This window comes from Marmota monax, unplaced genomic scaffold (assembly GCF_021218885.2).
Source record: "Marmota monax isolate L192 unplaced genomic scaffold, Marmota_monax_Labrador192_F-V1.1 WCK01_AAM20220418_F8-fsc00048, whole genome shotgun sequence".
Taxonomy (NCBI): domain Eukaryota; kingdom Metazoa; phylum Chordata; class Mammalia; order Rodentia; family Sciuridae; genus Marmota; species Marmota monax.
The window spans coordinates 9,262,844-9,285,062 of NW_026694895.1; the positions used below are offsets into that span (position 1 = coordinate 9,262,844).

Consider the following 22,219-nt stretch of genomic DNA (forward strand, 5'->3'; position numbering starts at 1 on the left):
GAGCCAAGTTGGTCAGTCTCCCTCTCTATCGCATTCGACCCAGTGAACTTGTTGGTTCTCTTTTCTCCCAATGCTTCCTTTCACCAAAGTTAAGGAAACACTTCTGTTAAGAGATAAATTGTGTCTGCTGCCCCCAGAATTCGTATGTTAAAGTCCTAACCACTAGTACCTCAGAACGTATTTGCAGATAGGGTCTTTAAAGAGGCAAGTAAGGTTAATGAGGCCATTGGAGTTGGCCCTACATATGGCTGATATAAACAAGAAGAGATTACAGAGGGAGACCCTAGGGAGACACGGGGAGGAGACAACCATCTACAAACCTAGCAGAGAGGCCTCAGAAGAAACTAGTGCTCTGACACATTGATCTCAGATGCTCAGCATCCAGAACTGTGAGAAAATACATTTTTGTCATCTGAGCCACCCAGTCTGTAGTACTTTGTTGTGGCAGTCCTAGCAGAACAGTACACCTGCCCTCCAGACAACGCAAGTATGACTTCCTGCCTTTGTTCCCTAGACCCTTTCCTTAACAGAACTGCTTGCTGGTGATTTGTCCTCTGGATTCAGAGATGGCAATGAGGCTTTCACCAGAGGGTTATGCTTGGAGTCATTTGCCAATGACCCTGGAGTCATCCACACTTAATCTCTTTTGTCTCTGTCTCTCTCTCACCTTCCCACACACTTTCTCCCTCTCTCTGTCATTCTTCTAAGGCCAAGGATAGGCAAGTGCTTTCCATGGAGATCATTCCGTGGAGAGGAACTTAGAGGAAGAGAGGTCTCCCATATGTATGATCCACCTCTTTTGTCCCCTCCATTCCAACCAATCAGCTCACCAAATATTAGGACTTCATTCTTTTTTTCTCTGCATCAGTGATTCAATCTAGCAGGCCTTGCCTTCCCGAGTTTATTTCCAACTACTCAGTACAGCACTCAGACACACATAATGCCTGGTCTGAGATGAGGTTTAAGCCTTGTCTTACACAGGCAAGGCTGGGTTCAGTATTGTCCTAAACCTGAGCTGATTAGTCATCACTGATGACGATTGACATACCATCTTCCTGCTTGCAGTCCTTTCATGGTGTGGCCATTAATCTGGTAATAGTAATTATGTTTAAGGATTGTGAAATCTTAGGAGAATAAGAAGTAACCACAGCACTAATAGTGTATGAGGCAGATCGTCTCTTTCCTCTTAGCAGTCTGGTAGTTCTACCCATTGTTTGATGCATCCAAATGCTTCCCTAGACAACCATATTTCGAGATCTCCTTTCTCCTTGTCAACCTTCCCTTTGTGGCCAGGACTCATGTCAGGATTGCTTGCTCTTCTCCAATATGCCCAGTGCTAGTCTGGGCATTCATTCTGGTTCAATATTGCCCAAAGAAATAAACTGCAGGCATAATTTAGATGAATTTCCACCTATTTATCAACTATAATTTCAAAATACCTCTCCCTTTGCATCTTCATGGTAACTTTGATTCCAGTTAGAGAAACAGACTCAAAAAAGTAGATGGGGCTCAGAGGAATGGCTACTGCAATTTTCCAAACATAGTTGTCCTTCCTTCTCTCTGGGTCTGATACTCTTAAGACAAGTCTCTTCTTAAATAATTCAACACAACTTCTTTAATGGTTGCTGGACTGGAGCAGGCATTTCAGTAAATATCTGTTGAATGAATGAAGAATAAGGAAACTCTTATTCAGAGTAAAGCATTGATGTTCTTATTTAACATTCAGCCACTCAGTACCTCAAAGTTTCTTAACACTCTCATGCTTGGGCTTAGTTGCCTTCACTTAGAATGTTGATTGGAAATGTTTTCACCAAGCGTCCCAACCTCAGAAGTCATAATCTTGGCCATCCATCCCAGAGTCCAGCATGTCCCACAGCAGCAGAACTTTTCCCAAAGCCTCCTCTTCAAACTTAAAAATTCATGTGGGTTGTGAATTCTGCTTCATAATATAGTCAGGTCTACATTAAAATATTTTGACTTACCCATAGCTGAGTAAAACTGACACTCTGTGAAGATGTAGCATATCTGTTGCAGTTTCCGATGCCTCTGTCACATGATGATGTCCTTTGGTTGGAGGGGGAGGGTGCCTACATGCCCCCGGGATTAGCAAAGGCTTAAGTCAGGGGCACTTAAGTCAGTCCACTGAGTGCAGGAAGAAAATTTAGAACTCCTCTTGAATGTATTTTTAATGTTGCCATTTTAGTGTATATTTTATATTATTTATATGCTATAGTGTATAATGTAGTACATGTAGTACATGGCATATATTTACATGTCACTAAATAAATAAATATTCACATATTGTGGATGACTGTTCAAAAAGTTTTGATTGACCTTTGGGACTATCAGAAATATTTGGAGACATTAGCCTAGACTGACAGCCAGATCTTTAGCCCAAGTTCTAACAGCCATCTCTAGGTGTGGGCTGTCCACACTCCTGTGAAGAGTCCTTTCATTCTCTCCCTTCCCCTGCCTCCCTCTCTTCCTTTTTCCCTCTGTCAGTTGTAGCACGAGCTGGGTGAGAAGAGGAAAAGTAGGTACCGGGAGTCCATGGGCATCTGTCTGACTTGCTTTACTCATCTGAAACAGAGAAAGGGCTTGCTGTCTGACATGCGTAGAAACCGGTTCTGTCACTGGGGTTTTGCAAAAAGAGTTTCAATAAAGGCCAAATCACAAGGGGACAAGAGATCAGCTCTAATATGTCTTCCCATTAACTTTTTTTTAATTTTATTTTTTTAACTCTAATTTGTTATATATGACAGTAGAATGCATTACAATTCATATTACACATATAGAGCACATTTTTTTCATATCTCTGGTTATATACAAAGCATATATTCACACCATTCATATCTTCATACATGTAATGATGTCCATCTCATTCCTCCATCATTTTTACACCCCTTGCCCCCTCTCTTCCCTTCCCTCTTCTAAATTAGAGTTTGTCTCATCTTCACATTTCCCCTCCCCACTATGAATCAGCCTCCTTATATCAGAGAAAACATTTGGCATTTGGTTTTCTGGGATTGGCTAACTTCACTTAGCATTATCTTCTCCAACTCTATCCATTTACCTGCAAATGTCATGATTTTATTCTCTTTTATTGCTGAGTAATATTCCGTTGTGTATAAATACCACATTTTCTTTATCCAGTCATCTACTGACAGGCATCTCTCGGTTGGTTCCACAGTTTAGCTATTGTGAATTGTGTAGCAAAGAAATTTAAGCTGCTTGGGGTAGGAAAAATACAGAGCTGGACTGGCTGTAACCAGGAATCATGGTGGAACAATCTGCACCCAACACATGCTGCTCCCAGTGGAACTTGTGAATAATTCTGGTCTGTCCTGCAGCTACTGATGGCATTCCTACCTTCTAATCCAGATCTGCAAGGCCCTGTTCTCATTCCTCGGGTTCTGCTCATTGGAGATGTTTGTTTTTGCCAGGCTCTGAAGGTCATTTAATTTAATCTACTATCATCTGTCTGTCTTTCTACCTATCTACCTACCATCTATTTATTGTGTTCTGGGAACTGAACCCAGGGCCTTGCACATGCTCTGCTACTAAAAACTACATCCCTGGGACTCAGGGTAATTTTAGATCAGGTCCTAGGATCTGGTACCTATATCCAGAAAAAGAGCTTGAAGAGTTTTTAGGAACAGGGAAGTTACCATTTTATGGCCAAGAAATCTGGAAAGGCTACTTCTTCCCTGAAGACAAAGTCCTCAGACAGGCTCTCAAAATATCCCACACAGCTCCTACGGCAAGCCTGGGCTATGGCCTCCTAATCCCAAAGCCAGATCTCACCTCTGCAGTACAGGTCACCAAGAGATGGACAGAGGCTGCCTGTGGGTGGCTGAGAAGGTTTCTTCAGCCTTCCACAGCAGTTAGGCCTACACCTTCTGCTATGCCTGAGTGGCCAGCTGCTGTTTCCTGGAGAGCTGGACAAGGCCTCTCTCACCCCAGGCTCTCCCACATCCTTCTGCAGCCCCAGACACGGACCTCCACCCTCCTGAGGCCAGTATGACCCACTACTGTCTTTGTCCCTCTGAGGGTCCCAGTGGAGCACCCACCTCTAGGTAGGGCACAACCTGGGGTACAATATGAAGTGAGTGGGCTTTGGTGCCTGATGGTTCAGGTTTGAATCCTGATTCTCACACATAAAAGCTCAGTTAATCTTTGACAAGTTGCTGACACTGAGCCACTGTGACCCTTGTTGCTTCCAATGAAGCAGGTGTGAGGCAGGGGGCCTGGACCCAGGGCCTGGGCTCAAGGCCAGTACTCATTATCTCAGGTATTAGGCAGCGGCAGAGACCCCTTGCCGTAGCAATGGCTCCTGCTGCCTTGGGTGGTCGTAGGCTTGAATGAGAGGATGCATCCCCTACATTTGGCTCAGCTCCTGGCCATTGTGACCTCACATGTTTGCTGTGATTATGACTACTGAGAGTGCCTCTAAAGAACTGGCACACAGCTGACACTAAACAAATATTGGTTAAGCAAACGTGTAAGCTACGCTGAGGTTGAGCCCTCCCCTGGCTCTAAGGCTGCTCATCAGCGTCACCCTATTCTTGGCAATAAGACCAGACTTGGAGAATGAGGCTGCAAGGAACCAAATTCACACTGGTCTTCAGCTCCTTTTAGGGGCTGAGAAGCTGAGGAGGTGTGAGGGCGAGACTTGAAAACCTGTGTCCAAAACAAGTTATCTAGCCTAGGTGATTCTGATGGACACTGACTGCAAGAAGCTCCCTGGAACCCCTAGTTCTGCTCCTATAGAAGTAGGGGAGGGTCCTCATTCTTCCTTCCTTATTGTATTCTGATGAGAGTTCAGAGGACAGTACTGCCTGGAATAAGCTTGGTTGGTGGTAGGACCTGATCCTCTTGGGAAGAGCTTGGCTATGGCTTGATTTTATATCCAGAAAAACAGGGCTCCTGGGTCTGGAGGGGCTGGGGCAGAGCAAGGCCTGCTGCCTGGTGTTCAGAGGCTCTTCCAGAAGCTATTCATTAGTTCACCTTTTTTTTTTCTGCTCTTAACTCTGTCTCCTCCAGGCTAGGGGTAACTGGGAAGAGCATCCTTCTCTGAGAGCACCAGCAGCTAATAAGCCTGATTTGTTTATGACATCCAAAGGTCACCAAAGGTGGCAGTGCACTGGTAAGGATGCACACAAGGGTGGGAGGAGTCTTAAATTAGGTGTATCAACAGTTGCATTTTTACCTCCATATTGACAAGAGCTTGGAGCGCAATATTCCCTGTGGAAATGTTTCCAGGGTCCAGACAAATCACTGGGCTGTGGGGGAGAGGGCACCGACAGGAAGGAGGTCTGATATTGAACAGCATGTGTACACACATGCACTTGTGCACACAGACACACAATAGACTGACAGATACAGACGTGCACTCATGTACCTGTAGACCTGCATACAGACACACACATAGATACACATGTGCACACAGAGAACCACTTACCTGGACACAGAGACACAAATGGACACACACACCGAGTCATACTCACACAAACACACAAAGACCAGAACTAGGGGCTTCCTACAGCCCTCTAGAGTCTGTCCGTCAGAATCAACTGGACTTGGCAAATTGTTTTGGGCACAGGTTTTTAAGCCTCAACGTAGGGACTGTGACTGGGTAGCTGGAGTTCCAGAAAATCTTCATTTTATGTGAATTTCTCAGGCAGTGCTGAGGGGTGATCTGTTTGCCACATTTTGAGAAAAATTTCTTTAATGCCCAGAATTATGATAATGATCTTGGATCAAGAAGCAAGGGGACTAAACAAACTTGGGAACTTGGATCTCACTTGTCATGGAGGAAGGTCTGTTCCCACCAGTTGTTCTAGAATGCTGGTGGGGGTGTGGTTAAGAAGACTGAGTGGCATAAAGAATGAATATGAGGATCCTAGTTTAGCAGGAGTGGCTGAGGACATGAAATCCTGCCCCTTTATCTCTGTTCCCTTCTCTTTTCCTGAACTCCCATGTGGGGCAACAGAGGGGGCACCTATCAGTGAGCTGCCCCATGGACAGAACAGACTGATCTCACCCTGCCTCCCTCCTGCCTCCCCCTGACTTGCCACATCCAAACACCAACTCCTGCACAGCCCCCAGATGTTTGGGTCCTTCATCTCAGTCCACAGGGCCTGCTCCCCTGCCTGCTTCTCCCCAGGAGGGGCGCCCAGTGGATGTTTTTTGACCTTGCTCTCTATGTCGGGGAAAGGCATGTTGAGAGGGCAGGAGACTCCTTTGGCTCCATCTTTGCCAGCTAGTGGCGTTGGGCTGACAGTCCACCTAGTTCAGCTTTGTGGTGGCAAGGGCCCTGGGCTGCACAGGAGAATCTCAAACCCCAAGCCTTTGGGTCATAACCTCTCCTGGAATAGATATGTATGGTGTGATAATTTGAGGGCAAAATACTATTTTTCTTCCTGTTCCATCGAGTATCGCTTCCGTTTTCTTTTACTTTCTTGCTTAAAAAAAAAAAAGATAGGCAGGTGGCACACCTTCTGCTTTTGTTTTTGTTTTAGAAAAGCCCACTGGGGAGATGAGGAAGGAGCCCCCATCAGCAATAGGCCCACGTGAAAGAACAAGTCCTCCTTTTGACCTGGGGGAGGAGAGGGGTCTGTGGGGTCCGTGAGTCCTTCTCTCTGCTTCTCCTGCAGCCCCCATAGGGAGAACATGACCCACAGAGGCTGCCAGCCCCAAACTGGGCAGAATGTTCTAGCTTACAAGAGAACCCTGTGGCCCACATGAGGCCTCAACCTGCCCCTGGGCCAAGTGAGGCTCTGGGACCTCCTAACTCCGAGAAAGACAGTGTTGAATTTCCCACTAGTCCTGCAGGATTTGGGGAGTGGGATGCATTCAAAATTATGAAATTTTTAATTTATTAAGAAAATAAAAGAATGCTCCACTTGCAGTATTCCTGGATTTGTGATCTGAGATTTACAGCCCATTTGCATTTTAACAGTTAACTTTTTGAGACATCTGTCTTAGGTGAAACACTGTTACTGACAGAGATTTCAGAGAGGTGGCAGGAGGACATCCAGAGCCAGGTGATATCCTTACCTATCCTACCTGGTGGGGCCCTCTTGCATTCCAGCCTCTCTGATGCTGCAGAACTCCTTAAAGATAGCAGAGGGCTGACCCCCAGTGGGCTGGTTATGGGGCTAAAGCAGCATGACCAGATGTGCAGATGCCCTTCTTCTAAATGAAACGGATTGCTCTAGGCTCCTTTCCCATCCTGTGGCCTCTCATGAGAGGGGTTGGATACAACAGGACTGATCTCTCTGCTAAGTGAATGGTAAGGAAGCCCTGCCCCTCCTTCTGCTTCCAGGAGCCTCTTTCTGTTTAACCAGGTCGAGGCTCAAAATCAACACAAACCCCAAAGGTGACCCTTTCAACCTTTGTCCTGTCAATTAAGAGTTTTCTAAAATCAGCCTTGGATCTGTGGAAAAGTCAGGCCCCCATCCTGAAACAGTAAGAGGACAACAAAACTAGCCCTATGGAAAACAGACCTGCAGGTGGACAGTGAGGTCCAGGTCTACAATCCAAGCTGCACCCATCTGGGTTGCAGGAGGAGCCACAGAGCCTTTCCTACACCACCAGTGCTTCTGGAGGATGTGTGTGTTAGTCCCTCGTGTAGATAGTCAAGTCCCTTGTATAAAATGGTGTAGAATTTGCATATAACTTTTGAACATCCTCCTGTATATTTTAAATCATCTCTAGATTACTTATAAGACCTAATACTGTGTAAATATTAACTAAATAATTTTTGTACTGTATTTTTTAGGGAATAATGGCAAGAAAAAAAAAGGTTCAGTATAGAGGTAGTTGGTTAAATCTATGGATGTGGAACCCACAGATACGACTGTATTTGGTTCCAGATGTTCAGACAGGCAACTAAACACTTGCTTGATGTGCTCTCCCAGGAGGCATCTGTTCAGGGAGGGGAGAGCAGACCTGGAGGATTCAGGTCAGGCTACCCACACATCTTTTCTGCAGCGGTACTTTCTCTGTGGCTCACATCCCCAGCCTTTACTGGCAACGTGGCTCAGCTCTTCCCTTATTTCAGGTGTCACTCTGCAAGTCCAGTCTACGTGGTCACTTTATACCTTCCAGATTAGTTTGTCATATATGTATCTTGGGACTTTTTGGCTAGGTGGGAATGTGGGAGTTTGTATGACTTTGGATAAGCCCTGAAGTAATTTGCTTGTAAGAATGACATCCACTTGTCTGTATGAATGTGTGGGACAGCTGGGAAACTCTCAGGGAAATACTGAAGCATCAGTAGGACTGGCAGAGAGGATGGGCTGGATGTGAGCTGAGGAGGTGGAGGTGTCCCGAACAGCGCTGGCCCTCTGGTTTGTGGATGGTGAGGAGAGGAGGGTGGGGAGATTTTGGTGGCTGGGCAGGAGGCAGGGGGTGTACAAGCTAGGGTGATGGAGTTTTTAGACAGTTTTTTTTTTTTTTTTGCTGATGTCACTAAAAACCCTAACAAGAACAATTTTAGAGGAGGAAAAGTTTATTTGGGGCTCACAGTTTCAGAGGTCTCCATCCATAGACAGCTGGCTCCATTCCTTGGGGCTCAAGTGGAGCAGAATAATATGGTAGAAGAGTGTGGCTGAAGGAGGCAGCTCACATGATGATCAGGAAGCAGAGAGAGACTCCACTCACCAGATACAAAATATACACCCAAAAGGGATGCCCCCAGTAACCCACCTCCTCCAGCCATATCCTACCTGCCTTGAGTTACCACTCAGTTAATCCTTATTAGGGAATTACTTCACTGATTGTATTAAGGCTCTCCAATCATTTCACCTCTAAGCCTTCTTACATTGTCTCATGTGAGCTTTTGGGGGCACCTCACATCCAAACCCTAACAAGGGTCTGTGAGGCTCAAGTGGACACATCAAGTAGATAGGTGAATGAGTGTGAGGTAGGGGTCGAGAGGTGTGGCCTTCAGAGGACAGGGGTTGTTACTTGTGATCGTGTCTCCTTGGTGCTTGGCACACAGTACCTGGTGAATGGAGGTCCTCAGTGGAAGGGAGTAAATCAGCCAACACAAGTGAGGGGACAGAGGGAGGACAACCAGCCAGTGCAGGTCCCATCTCCTCCAAGGGCACTGGTAAGCAGGTCACCTCTTTTTCTCCTCATCTGTAAAAGAGGACACAAGTCCCTGCCCCTCACCAGTGTGGGTGTGACGAGAAAGTGGGATGAGGAGTGGGTGTGGGCCCTGGAAGTCCAGGGAACTGCACAGGTCCAAGGCATGGACATCCACAGCTGTCATCCAGTTTGGTTCATTTTTCCTTTCAGATTTTCTTTTCTCACTAAAGAGAAAAACATTGATCTGAAACTGACAGTGAGCTTAGATCATGTGCACTTCTGGGTGCTCACCTCCTCAGCCCTGGGTACATTTCCAGTGCTCAGAATCTGCTCCATTTGGGTAGGGGGGAAGAATGAAGGATTGTCTACTCTACATGTGGCAAGAAAGCCTAGGGATACAGCAAGAGCGAGATGTTGTCCAAACAATTCCAGAGAAAGAAAAGAACATCTATTTGGGGATTGAGCGCAGGGCCTCGTGCTTGTAAAACACCTACTGTAACCCTAGCCTTTCATGCCATTTCCAATGACCTCAGACTTCTGTTGTCTTCAGAAATGCAAATTGGGGGTGACATATAATATCAATTTAAGAATTTTTGAGAATGAGGTGCCAGGGACAAACTTTCAGGAAAAGCAGTCAGTATAATCAAGAGCCTTAAAAATGTGCTGAGCTTCCATCCAGTGATTCCAGTCTGGGATGTCTGGTAGGGGAGATGCTGTCACTGGATGAATTTCTTACTCTATCTACTGTGTGTTCCTGGTCCAGCTTCCAGAGGTCGTCACAGTGAGGGCTTCCCCTCACCTCCAACCTGTGCTCATGCTTTTCTTTGGTAGAGATAAATCATTTCTCATTTCTTTCTTCATTTTTTTATGGTGAGCTTTTCTCTGTCTTTGAGGGCATCTCAGCATCTCTGGCACCTCCCACCTGAACCACAGGGTCCCTCTTGAGATGACCCCGTCTGTTTAGGGATATACCTGAGGTCACCTGAGGTCATGTATTTTCATACGCACATCCAGTTTATACATAGGAGAGGATTTTTCCTCTCTCGTGGTGTTGAATCCACAGCCGCCTCTCAGACTCCTGGGACTCTCTTCAGAAGCCCTTCAACTATCTTTGGAATGATATTGATCGTAGTAGAACTTTATCATTCAGGAGGTCAATTTAGTTTTAGGAGTGACTAGAAGTCATGCAGCTGAATGTCTAGTGAATGCAGTGGATGGTTTAGGTAGGGATTAGCACTTGAGGTCAAACAGGGAGAGGCTGTAAAAGCTACAAAGTCCTTGCTCCTCCACTGACTCCTCCATCTCTGCCAGAGATACTTAGAGCAGGGACAGCCTCACTGGAACAGGCAGGGTGCCAATTCCAAAGGCACCAGGGCTGCATTGCCACACTATAGACTCTTTGACCCTCAACTTCTCCCCAGGACCAGACTTACTAAAGGGTATATTGATGTGAGATATTTTAGGGACACCAGAAATTACTCCCACTCACTCAGGCATTTGCTTAACCATAAAACATTATTTAACAAATATTTAGGAAGAGATTATTCTGAGCCAGGCACTGTCCTAGGTGCTAGTGACACCACTGAAGAACATGACATGCCTGAACACTGCTCTGCTAAAAGTTTATAATCTGGTGGGAAGAGTTGTTGAACAGAGGATAACATTAAACATTGAAGAGTTGGGCTCAGTGGTAGAGCACTTGCCTCACATGCATGAGGCCCTGGGTTCAATCCTCAGTACCACAGAAAAATAAATAAGTAAAAATAAAGATACTGTGTGCATCTACAACTAAAAAATATTTTTAAAAATTGAAGTTATATTTATTTATTTTTAATATTTATTTTTAGTTGTAGTTGGACATAATACCTTTATTTTATTTATTTATTTATTTTTATGTGGTGCTGAAGATCGAACCCAGAGCCTCACATGTGCTAGGTGAGTGCTCTACTGCTGAGCCACAACCTCAGCCCAAAGAGTTATATTTTTGAAAAATTCCAGGAAAAAGAAATTTTAAAAAGAAAATTTTTAATAGTGAGGTTTAAATTGTAAATTTATTCCTTTTAGTGAAGGTATGTTCTAATAATTGCTAATAAAACTTCAAAGGGAAAAGAGCAGATGCAGTGAGTCACTAACATTTTCCTTTAAATCAGTTACTAAACTTTTCTCATGACCAGGCCTCTGCTCTTAGTTCACCCATTTGAAGTATATACTTCAATGGCTTTTAGTATATGCAGAGTTATGTATTCAGCAGCACAATCAACTTTAGAATGCTTTCATTACCCTAAAAAGAAGCCCTGCACCCCTCAACCTTCACTCCCAGTCTCTCTCCCTTAACCCCCATGCCCTAGAGAACCTCCTTCTGTCTCTACAATGTACCTAGTCTGGACATTTTGTGTAAATGGAATCATATGACACACAGCCCTTTGTGCTTTTTTTTCACTTACCACAGTGTCTTTAGTATTACCTTTATGTTGCTTCATATATCACACTTCATTTCTTTTTATTGCTGGATAATATTCCATTGTATGAATATACTGCATTTTGTCTATCCAATGGATGAACATTTGGCTACTTTTTGGCTATTAGGAACAATGCTGCTGTGGACATTCATGGACAAGTCTTTCTGTAGACATGCTTTTCTTTCCCCTGGGTGCATACCTAGAGTGGAATTGCTGAATCATATGGAAACTCTGTGTTTGACCATTGATGAGTACTCAAACCATCACTCCATTTTACATTCCTACTTGTAACCTGTAAGTTTTCAAATTTCTGCACATCCTCACCAACACATGCCATTGCACATGTGGTTTTCATTATTATTGGAGCCAGTCTTAATGGGCATGAAGTAATTTCTCATTGGTTTTGATTTGCTTTCCCTGATAGCTAGTGATGTTGAGCATCTTTTCTTATGCTTATTGGCCATTAGTATATTTTTTGTGTCTACACAAAAATGCTTGGCCAGTTTTTAGTGAGTTATTTACCTTTTTATTGTTGAGTTGTAAATCATTCTAGATACAAGTTCCAAATCAGTTACTAATTTGCAAAAGTTTTCTTCCATTCTGTTGGTTGCCTTTTTATTTTTTCAAAGGAGTATTTTAAAACACAAAACAATTTGTTATGTTCAGTTTATCTCTTGTTGCTCCTGTTTTTGGTGTCATATCTAAAAAACAAAAACAAAACCACGGCCCAATCCAAGGTTATATATATATATATATTTTTTTTTCTTCTTCTTCTAAGAGCTTTATAGTTTTACTTCTTACACTTAGTCTTTGGTCCAATTTGAGTTAATTTTTACATATGGTGTGAAGTGAATAGGCAAGTTTGAGACTGAGTTTGAAAGGATGGCTACAAAGCACAGAGGATACTCAAGAACAAATGAAAAAAATGTAAAGCATCATCAACAAAAAATTAAGAAATGAATCCCTGTAACAGAAAATTTTCATGTAAATGAGAGACAAGAAATTGGAGATGATAATTGTAGCCAACTCCAAACCCTGCATGCCATCCTTGAAGAATCCCACTGATTCAGCTGGAAATGTGTGCATTGAAGTCATCCAGTTGGTAGGCATGGTAGGGTGGAAGACATTCCTATGCAGAAGAAATGGCAAGAACATGATTTGAGGGACAGTGTGGTACATTTAAGGCCATGCATGTAGTTCCATCTGGTTGGAACATAGATACCAAAGGGGGCAGGCAGGAGAGGTGGGTGAAGAGGGAAGGTTGGGCAGAGCCCATAAACAGCCCTGTCTTAGATGGCTAAGGATGCAATAACAAACTACCCCAGATGGTGGACATAATAATACACATTTATTTTTCCGATAAGAGGTTATTTATTTATTTTTTTGTATGTGGAGATACTGTGAATTAAACCTAGGGCCTCATACATGCAAGGCAAATGCCCTACCACTGAGCTATATCCTCAGCTCACACACATTTTTTTTTTCACAAACTATTTTTTTTTTCACAAACATATATTTTTCCTTTCAAACTCAGTCTCAGTTCTGGAGACTAGAAGTCCAAGATCAAAGTACTGTCAGGGTTGGCCTCTGAGGCCTCTCTTCAGTCTGCAAACACTCTGCTTCACATACTCCTGGTATCTCTCCTTCTTCTTATAAGGAACAAGTCCTATAGGATTCTGACTTTATTTAATCTTAACTCTATCCTTAAAGACTCCATCTCCAAATAGAGACAAAGTAGGTATCAGGACTTCAACATATGAATTTGTGGGGGATACAATTCAGTTCATGCCAGCCTCTAAGGCAACATTCGGGAGCTAAGGTTTTATCTGGTGAGCAACAGATCAGTCTTTAAAAGTCTACTCTGGTAGCATGTGGCTTCTTAATTAGAAAGGAGTGAGTGGGAACAGAGCTAAGTTAGGAAGTCGTAGCAGTAATGCAGGTTGAAGATGATGGGAGAATGAATGAAAGTCAAAGGCAATGAGAATGGAGAGGTATTAGGTGGCCACTGGCTTGTCGGGAGGGAGATCTGGTGGAGGGAGCTGCTCTTCCTGGAGATGGCAGGGGCAGCTGGTGAGCTCCAGAGCTGAGGGGCTGGTGGCACATATGGGAAGTGAGATAAGCACCAAAGGACCCAAGATCAAGAACTCTGGCTGTGAACTTGTCATATCTGGTTTCAGTGGAGGGCTGCCATGCAAGCCTCATGGGGATGGGTGCTGCTCAATCTCCCCCTGCAAAAGACATGAGCAAGTTCAAGACCTCTGTGCTCAGCCAGTGGCCCACCACAAGAATAAATGTGTTGGGAAAACATATAATGGCAGCAGCACCCCAGAGAAAAACCCCAGCATGGCGTCTAACGACCCTCTTTCTCCTCTTTGTTTCTTTCACTGGCACTAAAGGTTCCCACCGGCGCCAATGTTCAAACCCTGCTGGTGGGAAGCCTTAGCCCCAATTAGAATTAACTTCTTGGGCTCGGGAACTGACATATGGAAGAGCTTGCCAATAAACGGGCGACCTGTTTTCTACCTCAGCCCTGTGACCTCTCCTTAGACCTATATAAACACACAGCCTTTTGTAATAAAGCGGAAACCTCTTTGGTGATCTGTGTCGTGTGGTGCGGCGTCTTCCAGTCTTACAAAATGTTTAACAGGGCACTGGCAATGCAATCGATAAAAGAGCAAGGAATCAAAAAAAAAAAAAAAAAAAAAAAGCAAGGAATCAGATACGTAAATACAAAAAGAACATTTAGAATGTGATTACGAGATAAGAAAGTGGAGATGAGACTTGTAGGCACACTTTCAAAAAGTTGTGAACAAGGAGAATAGGGGTTGAAGGTCTTCAGAGTTTTGTTTGCTATTTAATGAGGAGAGAGACACAGCTCCTGCCAATTGGAAAAGGCTGGAGGAGAAAAAGAAGCTGAAGGTGCCTGGAAGAGGGGACTTGAGGTGAGAGCTGAAGGTCTCCAGAGGTGAGTGGATTCTTATCTGGTGCTTCCACCTTCTCTGTAACCAGATGTGTCCCTTCTGACCCACTCCTCCTGTTTAATGCAGAGGAGCCCACCTCTGCATTAAACCTCTGCAAACCCACTCTTTAGGCCCCTCGATTCTCACCAGCCCTCCCTCCCCTGTGGGGAGTGTTAGCAGATGGATGTTGAGTTTGGGAGAGATGAGTGAGAAAGCTCCCTGGGCCCCACTGTCACCTCCCTGATGAATTCCTGTTCCTGCTCCCTGAATAGGGTTGCAGAGGGATGGTCCTCAGCCCTTGCTCAGGTGATTGGTGGGGTCATAGCCACGTGTGCAGGATACCAACTCTCCACAGAGAGGAGGCTGGAGGAGCACTTAGGAGCTGATAGTGAATGGTCTTCAGACTGCTTTACAAAGCCCCCTCGGAGGGCAGGAACTGGAACTCATCCCTCACCTTTAGGAAGGAGCAGTTCTATGCTGCTGCCCTTCTTTTGTTTCTGCCTCTTGGTAAGATTTCTTTTGAAGAAAGTTTCCTTGTGGTTAAAAAAGAAAGAGAAAGAACAGAAAAAGCCACAAATCTCATGCCACTGTGTCATTTTTCAGATAAGAAGACCCAGAGAGTTAACTCTTCACCTTTTGAGTTTTGATTTGAGCGTTGGGTGTTTTCTTAAATTGGATCCTCCTTTTAACAAACAAATGAAACAAACAAAGGATCGAGAAAAAGCTTCCCTTTCAAAGCTGAATTCAGGTCAATGACATTGACACTGGCCCACAGGCAGTGTCAGAAGGAGGAGGCGTGCCTGTGAAGTTGCTTCACTTCCTCAGCTCCTGCAGCCAGGGACAGTGAACAGGAAGCTGCTGTTTGCTGATGTGAAGCCACAGGGAGGTCCTGATTTCTGGCACCTTACATCTGTGTGTTCGGGGTCACGTGTAGCACCCTCTGGCCACAGTCCAGTCCCTCCAGCCTCAGGGTGAGGACATTCAGTTGGATTTTGCTTCTGGCACCAAGCTCCTCAGTCTGCTCATTGCCTGTCTCCCTGTCTTAGTTGGTTGGGCTGCCCTAACTGGGTGGCTTAAGCAATTGACATTTATTTCTCATAGTTCCAGAGACCAAAAGTCCAAGTTGGTGGTGTTTGTTTCTCCTGAAGCCTGTCCCTGGCTTGCAAATGGCTACCTTCTTGCTGTGGCCTTTCCTGGTGGGTGCATTCCTGATATCCCTTCTTCTTATAAGGATTCTAGTCCTATAGGATTAGGGTCCCATTCTTATCATTTACTTAACCTTTATCACCTCCAAAGGCCTTATTTCCAAATATGGTCACAGTTGGGGTTAGGACTTCAACTTTTTTGGGGGGGGCCTGCTTCAGACAGTAGCACCCCTTAACTTACGCTGGAGGTGCTCTGGGTGAAGGTCCTTCTCCTGCACATCTCATTGTGTGTTCCCCAAATAAGGCCCAGTACAGTTCTCAGTGACTCAACAGCACCAGGTGACTGGGAGTGCACGTGCTGAGAGAGAGCTTTCCTCCTACCTTGCAATTTGAGGTCTGGATCCCCAAATCTCCATGTATGCCAGGAAAAGTGCCTTTATCCAACATGAGACTTGGGTCCTCCCTGTCTTTGGAGATTTAGGTTAACTTTGACCCACATTCAAATTCTGTGGCCTCCCTACAGTTTCCTTGCCTTGTTACCTCCAGCTTCTCTGTAGCTCCTTTATAGGGTCCTCAGGCTTCCTGGCCTCAGACTAGCTACAGAATGCATCCCTTCAGTTTCCACATGCATTCAGCCATGTGCAGCATTTCCATGGGTCACTCAATTTCCCAGTGATTTCAGATGGGAACAGAGCAGGATCCTATCAGCACAAATGGCCTCCTGTGATCTCCTCCTGGACTCTCTTCCCACCTTCCCCGATACCCAGGTTCCCCCACTTATTTGGCCCCTGAGGAGTGTGGCCTAGTTTCTGTAGGTAGTGGATGTTCTCACATGCCACCCTCTCCCTTTCAGAGTGAGGCTCCCCTCCCCTGTCTACCTGGCACGTTGGCTTCTGATGTTCTCACCAGGGTCCTTTTCCAGGAACTGCCCTGGACCGTGGGAAGCTGCATTATCTAACAGGGCACCTTAGACCTAGTGGCTTCTCCACGGTACCTTTGTGCCTTCATTTGGAACAAACTACAGGGCCACCCCAGCTCCAGTTCCCAGCTCTCCAGCTGAAGTCCTGTGGCATTCTTCTGCCAGTCCTGTTGCCATCACGCTCCACAGGTGCCGACCCTGCACATATTCCCTGACAAAACTTCTGTACTCATCGCCACCTCAAAGACCATCTCTAGAAATGACTCTGGAAAACCTGACTCAAGATCCCAGGTCTAACTGCCACCAGGGGCGGCCCCATTCTGGTTATCTGCATTTCCCCAGCCTTCTCAGAGTTCTGCTAAGTCCAGTTCTGTGCATCTTTTATCATCATTCCCATTGTAATGAACAGAGAAACTAAGGCTCAGAAACCAGGAGCCATGACGGGCCCAATGTCACCTAAGCCACTATGACTGAGCCAAACGCAAAGGCACAGCCAATGGAGTGTTGTAACTCCCCAATAATTTGGCTAGTTAGTTGACTTATCATGGAATACTGTGAGTAAAATTAAGCCATGTGGTTTTAGCTGTGGGAGAAGAAAAACCTCTCTCTCCTTTAACCCCAGATGTAGCTCTGCATCATCAACAATCTTTTTTCTAACATCTTTAGTTTCTCCTGCCTGGAAAGCTCACTCTCCTCACCTGATTTAGGTAGGGTTCTTTCGATTTCAAGGAACTGAAACCCCCTTAGGAGAACGAGCTCTGACAAGCCCAGATGACCTAGGGAAAAATCCAATAAAACCCAAGTGCCTGAGTTTAGGAAGAGCCGGACCCCAGGTGCTTCAGGAAGCGCCCCTCTGTCACTTCCCTTATGAGAAGCAGTGTCACCTGGTGGCTAACACAAGGATTCATGAGAACATATAGCTTATACCAGGGCTTTATCATGAGACATTCTGGGCACAACTTGGCATCCTTGATGTGAGATGAGGATAACCATAGTACCATCTGCTAGGGTTGTTATGAGAAATAAGCGAGTCTTTTATTAATAAAAAGGATTTAGTACAGCATCTAAAATATAGTAAGCACTGGAGGGTGGTTTTGTTCTCTTGAGCTCTTTCCCAGTCACTTCCCATTATTCTTATGACTTAGGCATGAACATGCCCCCCTCCCCAAAGCCATTTTATTCTTGTCACCCTGATTTTCAGCTCAAGGTCTCATTCCTGAAGGGCATCTTTTATTTGTGCCTCTTGGTTTGGGGTTCCTACAAGAAGGAATCTGATTGTTCCTATTCATTTTTTTAAGCCAAATCAGTTAAAGAAACTTACTTTGGTCTTTCTTGAATCAGGTGTCCACCTCAGTCCAATCTGGGAGAATAAAGAATAGAGAGAACCATCGTCCTCTTCACTCAGCAGGTGCTTGGGTAGGAGACTCTGAGAGGGAACACAGGGAGGTCAAAAAGTCCAATGGCCACTGCATCATCCTGGGAAATAACCTCTGTCCTTGGAACGTCCCATCATGATGGCTTCTTCCAGTGCTCAACAAGTTGAAAGAGTAAGTTCTTGATGGCTTTGCTTCCTCTCTGCCTCCTTAGCCCCTTGTACCTGCCTGCCCCTTTCATCACTCCCCTGTAGTATTTCTTGGAAATTGCTACTTAACTCCTGGAAACAAAATTCACAGGCATCTGCTCAGTCCTTTTTCTGCTCAAACCACTGAGCCCTCCTCTACAAAACCTCTTTTGTCCATGTGCCAGCCATCCTCACATTCCTCCTGCCACACTGCCACACTCTTCGGCTTTTCCACTTCTGCTGCTTCAACAGACCATTGGGTAGCTAATCTTCTGTCTTATAATGGAAGCTTCCAGGAGACAGAAACAATATTCAACAAAGTGATAAGATAGGACTCTGAAGGTGACTTGGAGAGAGAAGCTTAAAAGCATTGACTGGGAAACTCCATGATATCCATCAGCACGGGGAGGAACCTTAAGTCATGACTCCATTCAGAGCAAAACCAATTCTTGCCATGAAAAGGGGTCTAGAGACTTTGCTCTTTTTGGTGCTGTGAATGTTCATTCATCTCCAAGGGGAAAACACAACCATCATCACAATGTGTAGGTGGAAGAGAAAGGAAGCTACACAAACCACAGTATAAAGGCGGTATTTTTCAGAGCATTTGGCAGGAAACAATCAATATTTAATGTTAGATAACTATGCTTTGTGCAATAGCCAAGACTCATCATTTGGAATCTGTGGCAAGAGGTAGCAGTTGACATCCGTCAAGAATAACACAGGAAACCCAAAGCTGACCGAGCTTAGACTAGACCTGTGCCTTCAGCTAAACAGGTGAAGAGTTACTGCCACTTCCTTTATGAAGAGGAGCCAGAGACAATCCATTAAGCAGTGAGAATAAAATGTATCTGGTTCTCAGCACAGAGTGTTGGCTTAGTTCAACAAGTGCCTGGAGCTGATTTCAAAGAGTCGGTTGAGAAATTCTTATATATTTGGACTGAACTGGATTCACCTTCCTATTAAGTTCCTGGAATCCAGAGAGGGAAAAACAAGGTGAAGAGTCCCTCAGAGCAGAATTTAGACCTGCTGAGTTTGTCTGTGTCTACCTGTGATAAGGGTGCTGGCCTCAGTAAGCACTTGCTTCACGAGGAGACTCGTTCTTCCTAGAATGGACTAGGTTTGACATCAATTCCTGGGAAGGATGAAGAGGTGTCTACTGGCACTAAAACTATTAGTGAAGAACATGAACAGTTCATTATAGGGCATGATTTAAAATCCAGAGCTCAGCTCCCCACTTTTCAGCATGGGCTGATTCTGAACCATCTTGATACAAAACTCAGGCTGCCTCCAGACTAGCTATCATAATAAATTCACTTACACCAAAATCATCATAATATTTTTCTTTTCTTTTTTGTAATTTCACAAAAAAACTTTTAAAGGCACAGGGAGAGTTTATGTTGCATTGTACGTAGCATCTCTCTTATAAATCTCTTCATGAGAAAGAAATCTTTTAAAGATAAATCTTTCCTCTCCAAATCTTATCCTCTTATGGAAGCAAGGTACCTAGAGAACCCAGAAATTACCTCTTTTTTTATCCGTCCTCTCCAATACTCAGTAACTACTTCTTCCTCCAAGAAGTTCCTTCCTTCTATGAAACCTGGCTAAACAGGCTCCTTTTTTTTAAGTTGTAGATGGACACAATAACTTTATTTTTATGTGGTGCTGAGATTCAAACCCAGTGCCTCATGCATGCAAGGCAAGTGATCTACCACTGAGCGACAGCCCTAGTCCCTAAGGAGGGTCCTTTTTAACCATAGCATTTTTGCCTCAAATCCAACCTCCTCCCTCCAGGAATCTTCATTATAATAGCTACCAAGAAAATATTTTCCATATCATGAGCTAAACAAATACTTTTTGTGAGGTTGATTATATTATTATGCATCCACTTACTGACTTTGAGAAATCACTTTTATATATCTGAACTTCATCTTATATGTGTAAAATAACCTGGAGAAATGTGACTGTTATGGCTTAGTGGATAGGTGCTTGGACACTGAACTCTGAGGGCTTCTTCCTGGGCCTGTATCTTTCTACACTCGGTAACATGGACAAATTATTTAAATCTTTAAGATTTAGGTTCCTGAAACCAAATGGGGAAATAGGACTGGGGATGCAGCTCAGTGACAGGGCATGTGCAAGGCCCCATGTTCTATCACCAGCACTACAAAATAATTAAATTAATTTAAAAATTTAATTGAAAAATTGGAAAGTAATAGCATATATCTTATAAATGGAGAAGTATGCCATTTGACTCTTACAATGTATTCCTGGCATATGATAAATGCTGAAAATTATGAGTAATTATTCTTATATTAGCAATCCTTACACAATAGCAAAGAGAATGCATGACAATCACATATTTTGTTAAAAACTTGTGGGGTGACTTAAACTTTTTGTCACTTTATCAAGAGATGGAGTTGAATCCTTTTAAATGTGGGCTGATTGTGAGATCTTGCTTCTAACCAACAGAATCTGGCAGAAGCATTGATGTGTGACTTCTGAAGCTAGACTAGAAAATGCAAGGCCTCTTCCACCTGGTTCTTCTTTTGGAATGTTTGTTTTTGGAACCCAGATACCATGCTGTGAGAAGCCCAGGCCACACAGAAAGGCCTTGTGCAAATGTTCTGGCCACCAGTGCCAGCCAGGATCCCAGTTAATAGTCCACATCCAAAAACACTGAATATGAAAAGAAGAAATTCTTTACTGTGATTCCTTGGGCAGTCACGCTGCACCTGAGATTGCAAACCACAGCCACCTGGGCGTGTGGAATCTGGATGGAAGTTGCTTATTTCTGATCTCAAAGATGGGTGAACACAGTTGTAGAACAACACAAGAATTACATGCCATCACTTTTGTGGCCTCTGTATGAGACATGTTGGCAGGTGTTCCACCTCTCTGTCCCTTGGTATGACAGAATGTGAAACTGGGATGAAGATCTCACCCCCATCTTCCCTGCCATCCTTACCACACTGTCAGGTCTTTAGGTAATTTCTTTTTCTCACAGGGATTTGGAAATCTTATTTTTTAAAATTTTTAGATGTACATAATATCTTTAATTTATTCATTAATGTGGTGCTGAGGATCGAACCCAGTGCCCACACATGGAAGGTAAGTGCTCTACCACTGAGCCCCAGTCCCACCCTGGATTTGGAAATCTTGGCCAAGGAATATACTTTGTGATGGACTGGAGAGGGTTTCCAGTGCCTCTCAAAGGTCATCCTATGCATTGTTATCTTTTTACCTCATCTAATCTTTCGTAGTGAAAGGAAGGAAGGAAGGAAGGAAGGAAGGAAGGAAGGAAGGAAGGAAGGAAGAAAATGTCAAATACATTCCAAGGTAGGTATAAATCCATTCTGATTTAAGGTATAGATGAAGTGTATGCATAAATTGTTCCTTGTTACCCATTTATTTTATTTAATTCAGCCCTCCAAAAAGGACAATGTTAAGTGCTGGGACCAGCAGGGAGACTATAGTTGTACGGAGAGGGTGCTTCAGAAGACTGTCTTTTTTTTTTTCTTTTTAATATTTATTTTTCAGTTGTAGTTGGACACTATACCTTTATTTATTTATTTATTTTTATGTGGTGCTGAGGATCGAACTCAGGGCCTCGTACATGCTAGGCAAGCACTCTACCACTGAGCCACAACCCCAGCCCCCAGAAGATTGTCTTTTTATTGTCAGTCTGTGAGTAGAAAGATCTCAGAAAGGTCCACACAGACAACCTCAGCAGAAGTCTCCTTAGTAAACAAGAATTGGCTAGAACATGCTAAGTAGTAGCCCTCTTCAATAGAATCTTAGTGTATTACTTTGAAAGGAGCCCTATGGTCTCCTTAAAATCCTAAGGCCATCAAAATGCATTCTACTGTCATGTATAACTATTTAGAACAAATAAAAAAAAATCACTAGGCCAGTGAGTGGTGCAATTTGTCCAAAGTCACATGGATAATCAAACAGAACTGAAACTACACTGTAGGTCTCCGACTTCAACTCTCATGGGTTCTAAATGTAACCCTATTAAATTGCTGACTTTATCCAGGCTGTTCCCCATTCCTTAATTTCAGGGTCAATGATATCTTGGT

At 44.1% G+C, this 22,219-nt stretch overlaps 1 non-coding gene across 1 annotated transcript; it reads right to left on the minus strand.

Annotated features, from left to right (window-relative positions):
* Positions 1-21,718: 21,718 nt before the first annotated feature.
* Positions 21,719-21,791, minus strand: Trnaa-agc (transfer RNA alanine (anticodon AGC)). Its single transcript has one exon. It is a non-coding gene; the product is annotated as a tRNA-Ala (tRNA).
* Between the last annotated feature and the right edge of the window lie 428 nt (positions 21,792-22,219).